General features: G+C 39.7%; 1 pseudogene; it reads left to right on the top strand.

Moving 5' to 3' along the window:
* The first annotated feature begins 432 nt into the window (after positions 1-432).
* The window catches only part of LOC123822873, a 30,166-nt pseudogene continuing 15,251 nt past the window's right edge, over positions 433-15,347 (top strand).

Below are 15,347 nucleotides of genomic sequence, written 5' to 3'. Positions count from 1 at the left end.
CCTTCCTGTCAGGGTGGCAGAATAGGTAAATGCTGTACTCACCCTCTTTCACAATCACATCAAAATTACAATTAAACTATAGAACAACAATCACTGAGAACCACATGAAGTCCAGCTAAACAGAGGTCCTGTAACTAAGGATATATAAAAAAAGCCACATCAAGACTGGTAAGAGGGTCAGAGATATGTTGTGGTTAAAAATCAGGAGGGATAAATAGGCTGTGGAGGTTTCTCCTTAAAAGCAAGGAGTCCCAGTCTCATACAAGGCTTCCCAGACCAAAGTTCCTGTGCAAGAAAGAGAAGTCCTCATAACTCAGGACTGTAAAAACCAACAGACTTTGTGTCTGAGACAGAAGGCTCCTGGAGTCCCAGGAATCCTCTTAAAGTGCCCTTATGCTGATTTACTCAAACTCACTCCCTCTAAGCTCCGGCATGGGGGCAACAGCTCAAAAGGCACCAAGAACATATGGGAAAAAACTGAATTGTCTGGCTACAGGTGAGGGCTGAAGGGGAAGTTTACTTCCAGACAGAAGTGCTGGCAGAGGCTATTGTATTTTTGCTGAGCCTTCTCCTGACAGAGCCAGTGAGTGGATGCCATATCTGAGTTTCCATGAACCTGGCTAACACAGCACCATCTGCCCTGCTGATTCCCTGAAACCTTACCCCACCTGATTTGCAGCCCACCCAAGTGATTTCCAGGGGTTCTTCTAAACAAATGGCCTGTTTTGGATCATGCTTTGGACTTCCCTAAAAATCTCTCAAAGGTTCACAAACCCTCCCCTCCCCCATACCACCACTACACACACAAAAGCAGCATCTGGCCTTTGCTTGACTCAGTTTTCAGCTTAGCCTCTCTCAGCACCTCCAGCACAGCATAACTGGCAACAGTCTGCAGATCCTTTTGCAGCATACTAAATTATACCTAGCAGGGCACAGACAATGGCTGACCTGGGCCTGCACCTCTCAAAAGGCCTCAGAACCACACTTGGTAGCCAGCATCAGAGCACACCAGAGTATCACAAAGCTACCTCCACAATAAGGCACTCAAAGGACAGACTTGGCAGCTACCAGAGCCCTGCAAAAGTGACTCTACTATAATGTCAGCTCCTTCACAACAGCTACTTTATTGTAGTCATGGCCAGTCCTCACAACCAATCAGCCTGAGGTCAATCCCTCCTATTGACATATGAACAGCAATCAAGACTCAGCTACTACAGGAGGCACACATAACATACACAAGGGACACATATGGAACACCCAGCTCAGGTGACCAGAGAAAATATACTACTGGGCCCTACAAAACATTTACTATATAAGGTCATCCTGCCAAGAACAGGATATGTAGCAGTACTACCTAATGCACAGAAACACAAACACAAGGACACAGCCAAAATGAGAAGACAAAAAAACATATACCAAATGAACAAAAATTTTTTAAAGTGAACAAAATAGAGAAAAGCAACCTACCAGATGCAGAGCTCAAAACAATAGTTTTAAGGATGTTCAATGACCCCAGTGAAAACTTCAATGAAGAGATAGAAAACATAAAAATAGAGATAGAAAATACACACAAAAAAGTCAGAAATGAGGAGTACAATAACTGAAATGAAGAATACATTAGAGATAATCAACATTAGATTAGACAAAGAATTGAAGCAGTGATTTGGAAGATAAGGTAGCAAAAAACACCCAATCAGAATAGAAAAAAGAAAAGTATATCTAAAAAAACAAGAATGGTTTAAGGGGCCTCAGGAACAACATTCAGCATACAAACATTCACATTCTAGGGTAATTGAAAAAGGAAAAGAGAGAGCAAGAGGAAATAATGACTGAAAGCCTCCTTAAACTGGCAAAGGGGATAGACATACAAGCCCAGAAAGCACAGGGAATCCCCAGAAAGGTAAATTCAAAGAGGCCCACATTAATACATGTCATAATTAAAATGCCAAAGATTAAAGACAAAGAGAGAATCTTAAAAGCACCAAGAGAAAAGAAGTTAGTTACCTACAGGGAGCTTCCATGAGATTGTCAGTTGATTTCTTAACAGAAACTTTGCAGGCCAGAAGGGATTGGCACAAAATATTCAAAGTGATGAAAAGCAAGGTATTCTACCCAGAGAAGCTGTTGTTTAGGACTGAAAGACAGATAAAGAGCTTCTCAGAAAAGAAAAAGCTAAAGGAGTGTATCACCACTAAACCATCATTACAAGAAATATTAAAGGGTCTTCTTTAAGAAAAAAAATGATCAAAATATAATCAAATGGCAGTAACTATGTATCTATCAACAATTACTTTAAATGAAAGTGGATTAAGTACTCCAATCAAAACACATGGTGCCCTGGCTGGGTGGCTCAGTTTGCAGGTTTCTTTCCCAGTCAGGGCATATACCTAAGTTGCAGGTGTATGGGAGGCAACCAATCAATGTTTCTCCTCTCCTCTCCTCTCCTCTCCTCTCCTCTCCCCTCCTCTCCTCTCCTCTCCTCTCCTCTCTTCTCCTCTCCCTTCCTCTTCTCAAAAAAGCAATAACTACATAACCTCTGGGGAGAATTAAATATATATATATACACACACATAAAAATAAAGAAAACAACTGGCTTGAATTCTTTAATGCTGTCAGCATCACAAAAGACAAGGAAAATGTGAGGAACTGCTCTAGAGTGAAGGAGAATAAAACAGGGTAGTAGCAAATGAAACATGAGTTCTGGGATTGAAGCTTTTTCTCAAAAGAAAAGATGTTTGTGTCAACTAATGATATTTAAATGAAGTCTGTGGTTTGGATGGGTAGCCTTATATCAGTGTTGACTTCCTTATTTTGATGTGTGTATAATGTGGTTATGTGTGTCTTTGTTTTTAGGAAATATACACTGATATGTTTAAGGGTAATAGAGTATTGTGTATGCTATTTAATCTCAAATGATTCAGAAAAATATGCTATAATAATACTGTGTGTTTAGGTATGAAGATAGAGAGAAGAGAGTATATGAAGGGTATACAGAAATCATTTGTATTATTCTTTCAACTTTTCTGCACATTTGAAATCATTTCAAAGTAAAAGCTTAAAAATCTTATTTTAATACCTTTTCTTTTGTCAAAAATTTATGTAGCCTTTATGGACAATAGAACATTATACATGAACAAAAAGAAAAATGTAAAAAGCACCCATCATTCTATTCATCATAACAAACTAATCAACTTTTTGGTATATATCATACCAGTCATCCTAAATACTCTAATGATTAGGAAGTCAACATTAGTTCCTAGTAAGAACACTAGATTACTCCATTAGCAGAACAAAGAAAATGATCAAATAATGATGACCCCAATATTGATGACCCAGAGAAAAATACACCTGCAGTCTACTGATGCATATCTGCCTAGACACATATGGATAGGCAGCTCAGCCAGAGAGGTGGGTGAGAAGAAGAGAGAATCCTTTCTCAGCAGTCCTCAGGAAACATGTATTCCAGGTCACAGGAGGAATAAACAAGATTGTATTAATGAATTCTTCCCACTCAATCCCATTTGAGCTCCTGCTTGCACAATTGCCTTAACTCTGAGCTTTGGAATCTCAGAATTACATTTCACAGGAAATTCTGATGTCACAGAGAAGTAGAAACAGGAACAAAAAAGTCTAAACCAAATTAATTTGTTTGCATTTCATCTTTGTGGACTGATTCTTAAATATTCTGGTCATACTGAAGATACAGAGAACAATGAGAGGTGATGGTTGCATGAACTAGAGCCAGGTAAGAGCAAACATGAAAGAGAAATCAATGTCAGAGACGTTTCGAAGGGAAAGTTGACAAGACTTAGTGATTGACTAGATGTGTGAAAAGAGAGGGGACAAGGAAGTCAAGAACAAGCAGACTAAAAATTATAGAAAAAAGAAAACAAATATAGAGTAGAACATGTAGTAAATGCTCAAAAAATCAACATTATTTGTCTTCTTTAAAGCAATATATTTTATACATGAGAAGACAACCTTGATTTGCAGGGCTTTTCAAGTTAATGGATTTTAGTTAATCCTGGCCAGCTGTTTATTCTTGATACCATTTGGATTCTGGGCAAATTTATAAAATCTCATTATAATCTAAAGCTTGTTGCTAAGTAACTACATTCAAGGTTCTTTCTAATCCCTAGATCAAGATCTCAGTGCCAAAAAGTGGGTAAGCTAATTTGAAGTTTAGTGAGAGTTGGTATGCTCTCATATTAACTTTAATCATCTTTCACTTATGAAACCATCTCTGTATGAACAAAGTTAGATATTTTACCACAGAAGCTGAATGTTTACTTTCCTGGTCTCTTCATCATCTGTTTAAGGACATGAGGAAATAGTATAGGACCCTCCCACTGAATTGACCAACAATTCTGTTTGATAAGGCAAAACAGAATTGCAGAAATGTGAATCAGCATCATGTGGGCTAAAAATACAAATGCGTTTATCTGCATCGTTTTTTTTTTTTGAGGAAATTGGACTTCAAAGAGAGAGAGGATTTTCTGGAGCACTTGGGTATTGAGGGAGAGAGCATCTCCAGAAAGGTTGACATGGTGACAGTCTCAGGGCCACTGAATTTAGCATTGGGACTCTGGTCTAACACTCTGAGGAAGGAATGGGATAACCAAAGGTTGAAATGGTGCCTGAAGAGTACATGAAAAACTTTCTATTTATAAAGTTAGTTGTCACTCTTGATTTATGTCTTTCAGAGTGCTGATTTGTGCTCAGTAGCTATGAATGGCATAAAACAGCAAATATGCTAAACACTTCCTGTGCCACAAAAATATGGTATTATCTATAATGACTATAGAAAAGTGTTAAGTATCAGTGATTACATTCTATACATCAAACAAGAATGCTTTGGAAGAAGTCACTGAGATGGAACCATGGGTTAAAATATACTTCTTGAGTAAAATATACTTGAGATACGGTGTATCTGGTGCAGTAAATAAAATCAAAGAGCATTCCCTGAGAACAGAAAATGTTTTCTATAAAATCCTGAGGGTGCATTCAATCACATTCTTTACTTTAATTTTAGTTTTCTCATTAAAATCTTATCTATGACACATTTAAAGTTCTCTCCCACACAACGGTAACATATAGAAAGCAATAAGCTGCACCTACCCTGGAGGGGAAAAACAAGTGAAGACAGTTTCCACACTCCACATCACAACTCCGTTGAAAACACCTAACACAGTCACTGTTTGCAAAAATCTGACACACTGCTTGAGAGGAGTTAGTGAAATATATTAGTAATAAGTACAGGAATGTTGGAAGTGAGTCACACAATTATTTCTTAATTTATTGAAAAAAATAAACAAACAGTTCAAAAATTAGGCTTAAGGAAAAATTACTTCTACTCTGGAAATCTAAAAGCATCCTATTATAATTGTTCAATTGACTCTGGTTTGCTGACAGTTGCGCAGTGGCTTTTAAAAAAATTTTATTTGGATGAGGAAGATGGCGGCCTTACTGTAGGCAGCGTTTTTCTCGGCTTCTGTGAAGAGGGGGGAAACTCGCGGATCGGTGGAGAGGCAGAGCAAGTGGGCTGGGTTGCCGAATCACTTTTGAAAGCAGGACATCAGAAATTATTGGAAAACCAGACGGTAAGAAGGCGGATACAGGACAAAAGGGGCCCAAGAATCAGCGCGGGCTCTGGAGCGCGCAGACCCCAGGCCCACCTGGTGCTCCGGGCTCTGCCCCAGGGATCCCGGGAGAGGGAAGTTGCTGCTCCCTCCCTCCCCCGAATACGGGGGTGAGCAACTCCAGGGGAGAACGGGTTGCTAGAAGGAACAGATTGGCCAGTTGGACTGAGAAAAAAAATCGCCCAGGGAATATAAAATCCCGCCCAGAGGCCGAGAAGTGAGAGCCTCTAGCCAACAGGACCAGGGGCATCTTTAGCCCGGTGGAAGTGCAGAGCGGTAGTGAGCACAAGCCGGCCGCGCTCGGCTCGCGCCCCATAGGGAGGCAGGAATCCCAGGAGGGACGAGGGGCTTGGCGCGTTCCTTCAGTGGTGGCCCAGAGATTTCCAGCCAGCCCGACCGGAGAGCCGGGAAAGGTGCCAACATTCCGTCGGAGAGCCGTTTGGCGGGGAACACGGAGCTGGAAACCGCTGGGCTCCCGAACCTTCATCGGGAAGACACTCTCTCGCACCAGTGTGTCTTGGAGTGCCCCGGGTACCTGACAGACTTGCTGAGTTCTGGTTGTGAGAGAGAGAAGCATTTCAAAGGCCCCTCAGCCAGCTGAAGCTAGCAAGATCAGAAAAAACTGGTCTGGCCAGTTAGAAACCAACAAGAGGTTTTTTGTTTGTTTGTTGTTTGTTGGTTTGTTAGTTTTTTTGGTTTTGTTTGGTTTTTATTGGTTTCTCTGGCTGTTGTTGGTTGACTGATTTTATCTTGTGTTTTATGTGACTTTTTTTTCAATTCTCATTATTTTTTATATCGCAATCCCTTACGTTTCTCTTCCATTCAACCTAATATTATTCTTTCCACTCCAAATTTAGCTCTCCTGCACCACATCTTCTGCTTTTCTTTCCTTTTGTTTTAATCTTGCAAGTTTCTGTAAATTTGTATTATCTTTTTCTCACTTTTACGACATTTTTTATTTTAATAATATTTTGGTACTCTTTCTCTTTCTGTATAATCTTCTTTGCTTGGCTGGTTATACTGTCATTTGATAGGTTCCCCCTGGTATCTCAGTCACAAGATATTGATAAGTTACTATCCTTCATCTGTGTTCTATTAATACACTTCTCAAGGTTCTATACTCTTTATTCTTGTTATCTAGACCTCATCGATTCTGCCACAAGACTGTCACTTTACTATTACTGCTAGTAAGACCTAGTCTATACAATTGTAAATGCTTCTCAATACCCCTACCTGATCTCAGCCCACTTTGCAATTTTCTGAACTATACTATTGTGGGGGTTGTCTCTATTCTGTTACTCACTACTCCTATATACTAATCTTTAGTCCAACCCTACCTTAGAAGCTGACCTCCCACAGCCTCACAGCTTTCTAGATCCAACTAACAATCCTCTCGTCCCCAGTAAGAGTCTTACCTTCTTTCCATCCTTTCTAAAACGTGGATAGGGGGGTGGAGGATCATGGTTCACCCTATAAGGAGCCAAAAGATAACCCATCTCTTCTCTACTGGCTGCTAAAGTAAATATCATAGTATACTATCTTGCTGTTTTAAACCATTTTTGCCTTACTCCTCCAACTGATCCCAAAAAAGAGTAGGGGGAAGCTGTGACCACCAGGATACACGAAGGAGATTGCACCACTGAAACACACAAAAAATTCTACCACAGAAGTTCACACCATAAATACAGGGAACCAGAACAGTTCAAATTAACAAACAAAAAGAACAAAGAAGAAACCCACGAACAATGAGAAAAACAAAGAAACAACCCCCCAACTGAAGGGAAACGAGGAAGCCTCAGGAAAAATGCTAAATGAAATAGAGGCAACCCAACTATCAGACAGTGAGTTCAAAACAATGATTACCAGGAAGTTCAATGAACTCACAATGAGCTTTCAGAAATTAGAGGGAAACTACATCAATCTCACTGCAAACTATATAAACATGAAAAAGGAAATAGAAACTCTCAACAAAGGTCAAGAGGAAATGAAGAATACAATTTCTGAACTGAAGAACACAGTAGAAGGAATGAAAAGCAGGATCGATGAAGCAGAAGATCGGATTAGTGAGCTGGAGGACAAAGTAGAAAACAGCATCCAGAAAGAGCAAGAAAAGGAAAAGAGGCTCAGAAAGAATGAGGAGGGATTAAGAGAAATGCAAGACAATATGAAACGCAATAATATCCGTATAATAGGGATACCAGAAGGTGAAGAAGAAGAGCAAGGGATCGAAAACCTGGTTGAACAAGTAATGAAGGAGAACTTCCCTAATTTGACGAGAGAAAAAAGTCACACAAATCCAGGAAACACAGAGAGTCCCAATCAAGAGGAACCCAAAGAGACCCACCCCAAGGCACATCATAATTAAAATGACAAAAATTTCAAGACAAAGAGAGAATCTTAAAGGCAGCAAGGGAGAAGAAGGAAATAACATACAAGGGAGCCCCAATAAGGCTAACAGCTGACTTCTCAATGGAAACACTTCAAGCCAGAAGAGAATGGCAAGAAATACTTCAGGTAATGAGAACCAGAGGTCTGCAACCAAGGCTACTATACCCAGCAAGGCTCTCGATCAAGATAGAAGGCCAAATAAGAAGCTTCCCAGACAAAAAAAGTCTAAAAGAATACACCTCGACCAAACCAGCTCTGCAAGAGATTCTAAAAGGACTGCTTTAAGGAGGAGAGAGAGAGAGAGAGAGAGAGAGAGAGAGAGAGGGAACACACATACATAAAAGACAATGAATAAGTACCTATCAATAATAACCTTAAACGTAAATGGATTAAATGCTCCAATCAAAAGACATAGAATAGCTGATTGGATAAGAAAAAAATGACCCACATATCTGCTGTCTACAAGAGACCCACCTCAGGATAAAAGACCTACACAGGCTGAAAGTGAAGGGCTGGAAACAAATCTTCCAAGCAAATGGTCAAGGAAAAAAAAGCTGGGGTAGCAATACTCATATCAGACAAAATAGATTTCCAAAAAAGGTCCATAAAGAGAGACCCAGAAGGTCACTTCATAATACTCAAGGGAAGAATCCATCAAGAAGACATAAATATTGTAAATATATATGCACTCAACATAGGAGCACCGAAACACATAAAGAAAATCTTAGAGGACTTCAAGAAAGATATGGACAGCAACACAATTATAGTGGGAGATTTTAACACCCCACTATCAAAAATGGACGGATCTTCTAAACAAAATATCAACAAAGATATTGTGGCATTGAACAATACCCTTGATGAAATGGATTTTACTGATATCTACCGAGCCCTCCATCCAAAAGAAGCTAAATATACATTCTTTTCAAATGTACATGGAACATTCTCAAAGATAGACCACATGATAGGACACAAAACAAGCCTCAACAATTTCAAGAAAATTGAAATCATACCAAGCATTTTCTCAGACCACAAGGGACTGAAGCTAGAAACCAACCCCGAAGGAAAAAAACCAAAAAATACTCAAAATCATGGAGATTAAATAGCATGCTATTAAACAATGAATGGGTCAAGAATGATATTAGGGAAGAATTCAAAAGATTTCTGGAAACAAATGAAAACGAACTCACTACAACCCAAAACTTATGGGACACAGCCAAGGCAGTCCTGAGAGGGAAGTTCATAGCGAGACAGGCCCACCTAAAAAGGTTAGAAACTTTCCAAACAAACAACCTAACCCTACATCTACAAGAACTCGAGGAACAACAACAAAGACAGCCCAGAGCAAGCAGAAGGAAGGAAATAACCAAGATCAGAGCAGAATTAAATGATATAGAGACTAAAAGCACAATTCTAAGGATGAATGAATCCAAGAGCTGGTTCTTTGAAAAGATAAACAAAATAGACAAGCCTTTAAGCAGACTCATCAAGAAAAAAAGAGAAAAGACCCAAATAAACACAATCAGAAATGAAAGAGGAGAGATTACAACAGATACCACAGAAATACAAAGGATTGTAAGAAATTACTACGAAGAACTGTATGCCAAAAAAATTTGAAAACCTAGATGAAATGGACAACTTTCTAGAAAAATATAATCTTCCAAAACTCAATGAAAAAGAAGCAGAAAGTCTGAACAGACCAATAACAACAAAAGAAATTGAAGCAGTAATCAAAAAAACTCCCAACACACAAAAGCCCGGGACCAGATGGTTTCACAGGAGAATTCTACAAAGCATTTAAGGAAGAGCTAACCCCTATCCTTCACAGACTATTCCAAAAAAATCCAAAAAAGATGGGAGTCTCCCAAACTCTTTTTATGAGGCCAACATCATCCTAATTCCAAAACCAAATAAAGACACAACAAAGAAAAGAAAACTTCAGGCCAATATCACTGATGAACATTGACACTAAAATCCTCAACAAAATACTGGCAAACCGCATCCAACAATACATTAAAAAGATTATACACCATGACCAAGTGGGATTCATTCCAGGGATGCAAGGATGGTTCAATATTCGCAAGTCAGTAAATGTAATACATCACATAAACAAAAGCAAAGACAAAAACCACATGATCATATCAATTGATGCAGAAAAAGCATTTGATAAGGTACAGCACCCATTCATGATAAAAACACTCGGCAAAGTGGGAATAGAGGGAGCATTCCTCAACATAATAAAGGCCATATATGAGAGACCTTCAGCCAACATCATTCTCAATGGGCAAAAAATTAAAACCTTTTCCATTAAGATCAGGAACAAGACAAGGCTGTCCACTTTCACCACTTCTATTCAATATAGTACTGGAAGTTTTAGCCACAGCAATCAGACAAGAAAAAAGAAATAAAAGGCATCCAAATCGGAAAGGAGGAAACAAAACTATCACTGTTTGCAGACGACATGATAGTATACATAGAAAATCCTATTGACTCTACCAAAAAACTGCTTGACCTAATAAATGAATTTGGCAAAACAGCGGGATACAAAGTCAATATCCAGAAATCAAAGGCATTTCTGTACACCAACAATGAAACAGCAGAAGCAGAGATCAAGGAAAAAAATCCCATTTGAAATAGCAAAAACAAAAATAAAATATCTAGGAATAAACCTAACCAAAGAGGTAAAAGACCTGTATTCAGAAAACTACACAACACTGAAGAAAGAAATCAAGGAAGACACAAACAAATGGAAACATATACCGTGTTCATGGATTGGAAGAATTAATATCATCAAAATGTCCATACTACCCAAAGCAATTTACACATTCAATGCAATTCCTATTAAAGTACCATTGGCATATTTCACAGACATAGAACAAACACTTCAAAAATTTATATGGAATTATAAACGACCCCGAATAGCTGCTGCAATATTGAGAAAGAAGAGTAAAGTAGGAGGGATCACAATACCCGACACTAAACTATATTACAAGGCTACTATAATCAAAACAGCCTGGTACTGGCATAAAAACAGGCACATAGACCAATGGAACAGAACAGAGAGCCCAGAAATAAGCCCAAGTCTCTATGGTCAATTAATATTTGACAAAGGAGGCAGCAACATAAAATGGAATAAAAATAGCCTCTTCAACAAATGGTGTTGGGAGAACTGGACAGCCACGTGCAAAAAAAATGAAACTTGAGCACCAACTTACACCATATACAAAAAATTAATTCAAGGTGGATAAAAGACTTAAATATAAAACATGACACCATTAAAGTCCTAGAGGAGAACGTAGGTAAGAAAATCTCAGATATTTCACGAAGAGACTTTTTTAATGACGTGTCCCCTAGAGCAAGGGACATAAAGGAAAGAATAAACAAATGGGACCTCATCAAAATTAAAAGCTTCTGCACAGCTAAAGAAAACAGTATGAAAATTAAAAGAGAACCAACTGTATGGGAAAACATATTTGCCAATGACACCTCAGACAAGGGTCTAATCTCCAAAATATATAGAGAACTTACACGACTGTACTCTAAGAAGACAAGGAATCCAATTAAAAAAGTGGGCAAAGGACTTGAATAGACACTTCTCCAAGGAGGACATACAGAGGATCCAAAGACACATGAAACGATGTTCAATATCGCTAGCTGTCAGAGAGATGCAAATTAAAACCACAATGAGATACCACTTCACACCAGACAGAATGGCCATCATAAACAAAGCAACAAACAACAAGTGTTGGAGAGGTTGTGGAGAAAAAGGGGACCCTAGTGCACTGTTGGTGGGACTGCAGACTGGTACAACCACTATGGAAAGCAATATGGAACTTCCTCAGAAAACTAAAAATGGATCTGCCTTTTGACCCTGCAATTCCACTACTGGGACTCTATCCTAAGAATACTAAAACACCAATTCAAAAGAACCTATGCATCCCAATGTTCATAGCAGCACAATTTACAATAGCTAGATGCTGGAAGCAACCTAGATGCCCATCAGTAAATGAATGGATCAAAAAACTATGGTACATTTACACGATGGAATTCTATGCAGCAGAAAGAAAGAAGGAGCTCCTACCCTATGCAACAGCGTGGATGGAGCTGGAAAACATTATGCTAAGCGAAACAAGCCAGGCAGTGAAAGACAAATACCATATGATCTCACCTTTAACAGGAACCTAAATAACAAAACAAAGAAACAAGCAAAATGTAACCAAAGACACTGAAATAGAGGACAGGCTGATGGTGACCGGAGGGGAGAGAAGAGGGAATTTAAGGGGGACAGTGGGAAGGGTTCACAGGAACAAACTTAAAGGACACATGGTCATAGACTAAGGGGAGGGTGGTAATGGGAGGGAAGGGGGGTGGGTGGGAGGGGGAACTGGATTGGGAGTAAAAAGGAGAAAACTGTATATGAACAATAATTAATAAAAAGAAAAAAAAATTTATTTTATTGATTATACTATTACAGTTGTCCCAATTTTTCCTTCTTTGCCCCACTCCACCAAACACCCTTGACTCCCTCAGGCAATCCTAAAACCATTGTTCATGTCCCTGGGTCACACATATAAGTTCTTTGGCTATTCCATTTCCTATACTGTAGTTAACATCCCATGGCTATTCTATTTCTACCCATTTGTACTTCTCAACATCCTCATCTCTTCACCCATTCCCAGTAGACCCCCATCCCCTCTGGCAGCTATCAAAATGCTCTCCATATCCTTTATTCTGTCTCTGTTCTTGTTTGTTTAGTTCATTTTTAAGATTCAATTGTTGACATGTATTTATTGCCATTTTATTGTTCAGAGTTTTGATCTTGTCCTTTTTTTTAAGTACCTTTAATATTTCATATAATAATGGTTTGGTGATGATGAACTCCTTTAGTATTTTTCTTGTCTGGGAAGGTCTTTATCTGCCCTTCAATTCTAAATGATATCTTTTTATCATTTAGGGTAGAGTAATATTGGCTGTTGGTTCCTGCTTTTCATGACTTAAAATATTTCATTCTAATCCCTTCTAGCCTGCAAAGTTTCTTTCCAGAAATCACCTTACAGTGTTATGACAGCTCCCTTATAGGTAACTAACTTCTTTTCTCTGGCTGCTTTTAAGATTCTCTCTTATCTTTCATCTTTGTCACTTTAATTATAATGTGCCTTGGAGTGGGCCTCTTTGTATCCATCTTGTTTGGGACTCTCTGTGCTTCCTGAACTTGCATGTCTATTTTCTTCTCCAAATCAGGGAAGTTTCCATTATTTTTTCAAATAAATTTCCAATTTCTTGATCTTTCTCTTCTCCTTCTGGCACCCTTATTATGTGAGTGTTAGAATGTTTGAAGTTGTCTCAGAGGCTGCTTACACTTCCCTCATGTTTTTTGGATTCTTTTTTCTCCTTTTTCTAATAGGTTGTTTTTTGCTTTCTTATGTTCAAAATTGTTGATTTGATTCTAAACTTCATCCACTCTACTGTTGTTTCCCTATAAATTTTTCTGTATTTTAATTACTGTGTCCTTCATTTCTGACTATTTCTTTTTTATGCAGCTGAGGTCCTCACTAAGTTCCTTGAGCATCCTAAAAACCCACGTTTTGAACTCTGCATCTGATTGATTGCTTCTCTCCATCTTGTTTAGCTCTTTTTCTGGAGTTTTGATCTGTTCTCTCATTTGGGCCATGGTTCTTTGTCTCTTCATTTTGGCCACCTCTCTGTGTTTGTTTCTATGTATTAGATAGAGCTGCTATGACTCCCTGTCTTGGTGGTGTGGCCCAGTGTAGTAGGTATCCTGTAGGGTTCAGTGGCATGACCTCCCCTATCACCCAAGCTGGATACTCACGGTGAATCCTTCATGTGAGCTGTGTACTCCTCCTCCTCTTGTAGTTGAGTCTTGATTGATGTTGGCAGATCAATGGGAGGGATTTACTCAGGCCAGCCACCTGCGAGAACTGGCTGTGACCACTAACAACCAACCTTTGCCCTCCATGGAGGATAATTGTGCAGGGGGAAGGTGGCAGTGCTCCAACATAGTCTATAATTGTCCACAGGGTATACAGGCTCTGGGGTTTCCCAGGTGGTGTGGACCAAGGTCAGTCCCGTCCTCTGTTCCGCCCAGGGCCACCCTGCATAAGCTATAAAGCAATCTGAGATGGCTATTACTTGTGCTGGACTTGGAGGCTCGTAGGCAAAAACAAGCTGTGAATCTGGGCTGGCTGCTGCTAGTGCCAGGCCTGGGTCACTTACCAAGAGGCAGAGGGGCTGGGGGCTTACTGAGGCCAGCTGTTGCTTGTTTGAGAGGATTTAGGAAGTTGTGAAGCATGATTCAAAACCAGCCATTCATATGGAAATGTCATAGTTAATAGTTTGGGTGGGCCTATAAATTGGGTGAGATGGAATCTCAGGGGATTTCCAGAGCAGGGCAAACAGTGTTTGCCAGGTTGATGAAGTCTTAAATTTGGCAACTGCCAGCTGGCTCTGTGGCTCTGTATTTCAATTAGTCCGTCCTTCTTTTCTGACTGGGTCTTTTTGTGCTGCTGAGGTCCTAAGTTCTTTGAGTCTCCTTTGCTTAGTCCTCAGGGAGGGCTCTACAAAAGGACAATGGACTCTGGTGCCTTGTTGTCAGTGAGAAAGCTGTCCTCAGTGCCTGCCTTTATGGCAGACACTTCAATTTTTCCATGTATGCCACTGGTGTCTTTCAAGCTACTACCCTGGTACTGGGGCTCAGAGGCAGTAAATCTGAGTAAGTCCATGTGTGGATTCTTTTTTATTTTATTTTTTAGCAAAAGGGGAAGGGAGGGAGAAAAAGAGGGAGAGAAACATTGAGGTGTGAGAGATACATTGATTGGTTGCCTCTCATATGCCACCAAATGGGGACCTGGCTGGTAACCCCAGCATGTATCCTGATCAGGAATCGAACTGGCAACCACTTAGCTCACTGGCAATCAATCCACTGAGCCACAACAGGGTTCAGGGGCCATGTGTGGGTTCTTTAAGGGGAACTGCTTGGGATTCCAGCAGTTTTTTCCACCCACTCAATCCCCACTGTTTTTTGCAGCAAGAAGTTATGGGGACTTACCTTCCTGGCACTGGAACCCTGGGCTAGGGGCTCTGGTGTGGGACTGGGACTCCTCACTCCCAAGATATCCATCCCGAATTTTTATCCACCACACGTGGATATGGGACTAGCCCATTTTGCATCTCTGCCTCACCTACCACTTAGGATGGACATGGTTTTTTAAATTCTGTAGTTGTCAGACTTTCATTCCACTCTGTTTCTGATGGTTCTGAATGATGGTTGTTCTACATCTTAGTTGTAATTTTGAAGTGGTTATG

Source organism: Phyllostomus hastatus, unplaced genomic scaffold (assembly GCF_019186645.2).
Source record: "Phyllostomus hastatus isolate PE091 unplaced genomic scaffold, TTU_PhHast_1.1 phas_contig_449, whole genome shotgun sequence".
Taxonomy (NCBI): Eukaryota; Metazoa; Chordata; class Mammalia; order Chiroptera; family Phyllostomidae; genus Phyllostomus; species Phyllostomus hastatus.
Note: the sequence above shows the minus strand (reverse complement) of the source record. Positions and strands in the feature narration are given on the sequence as shown.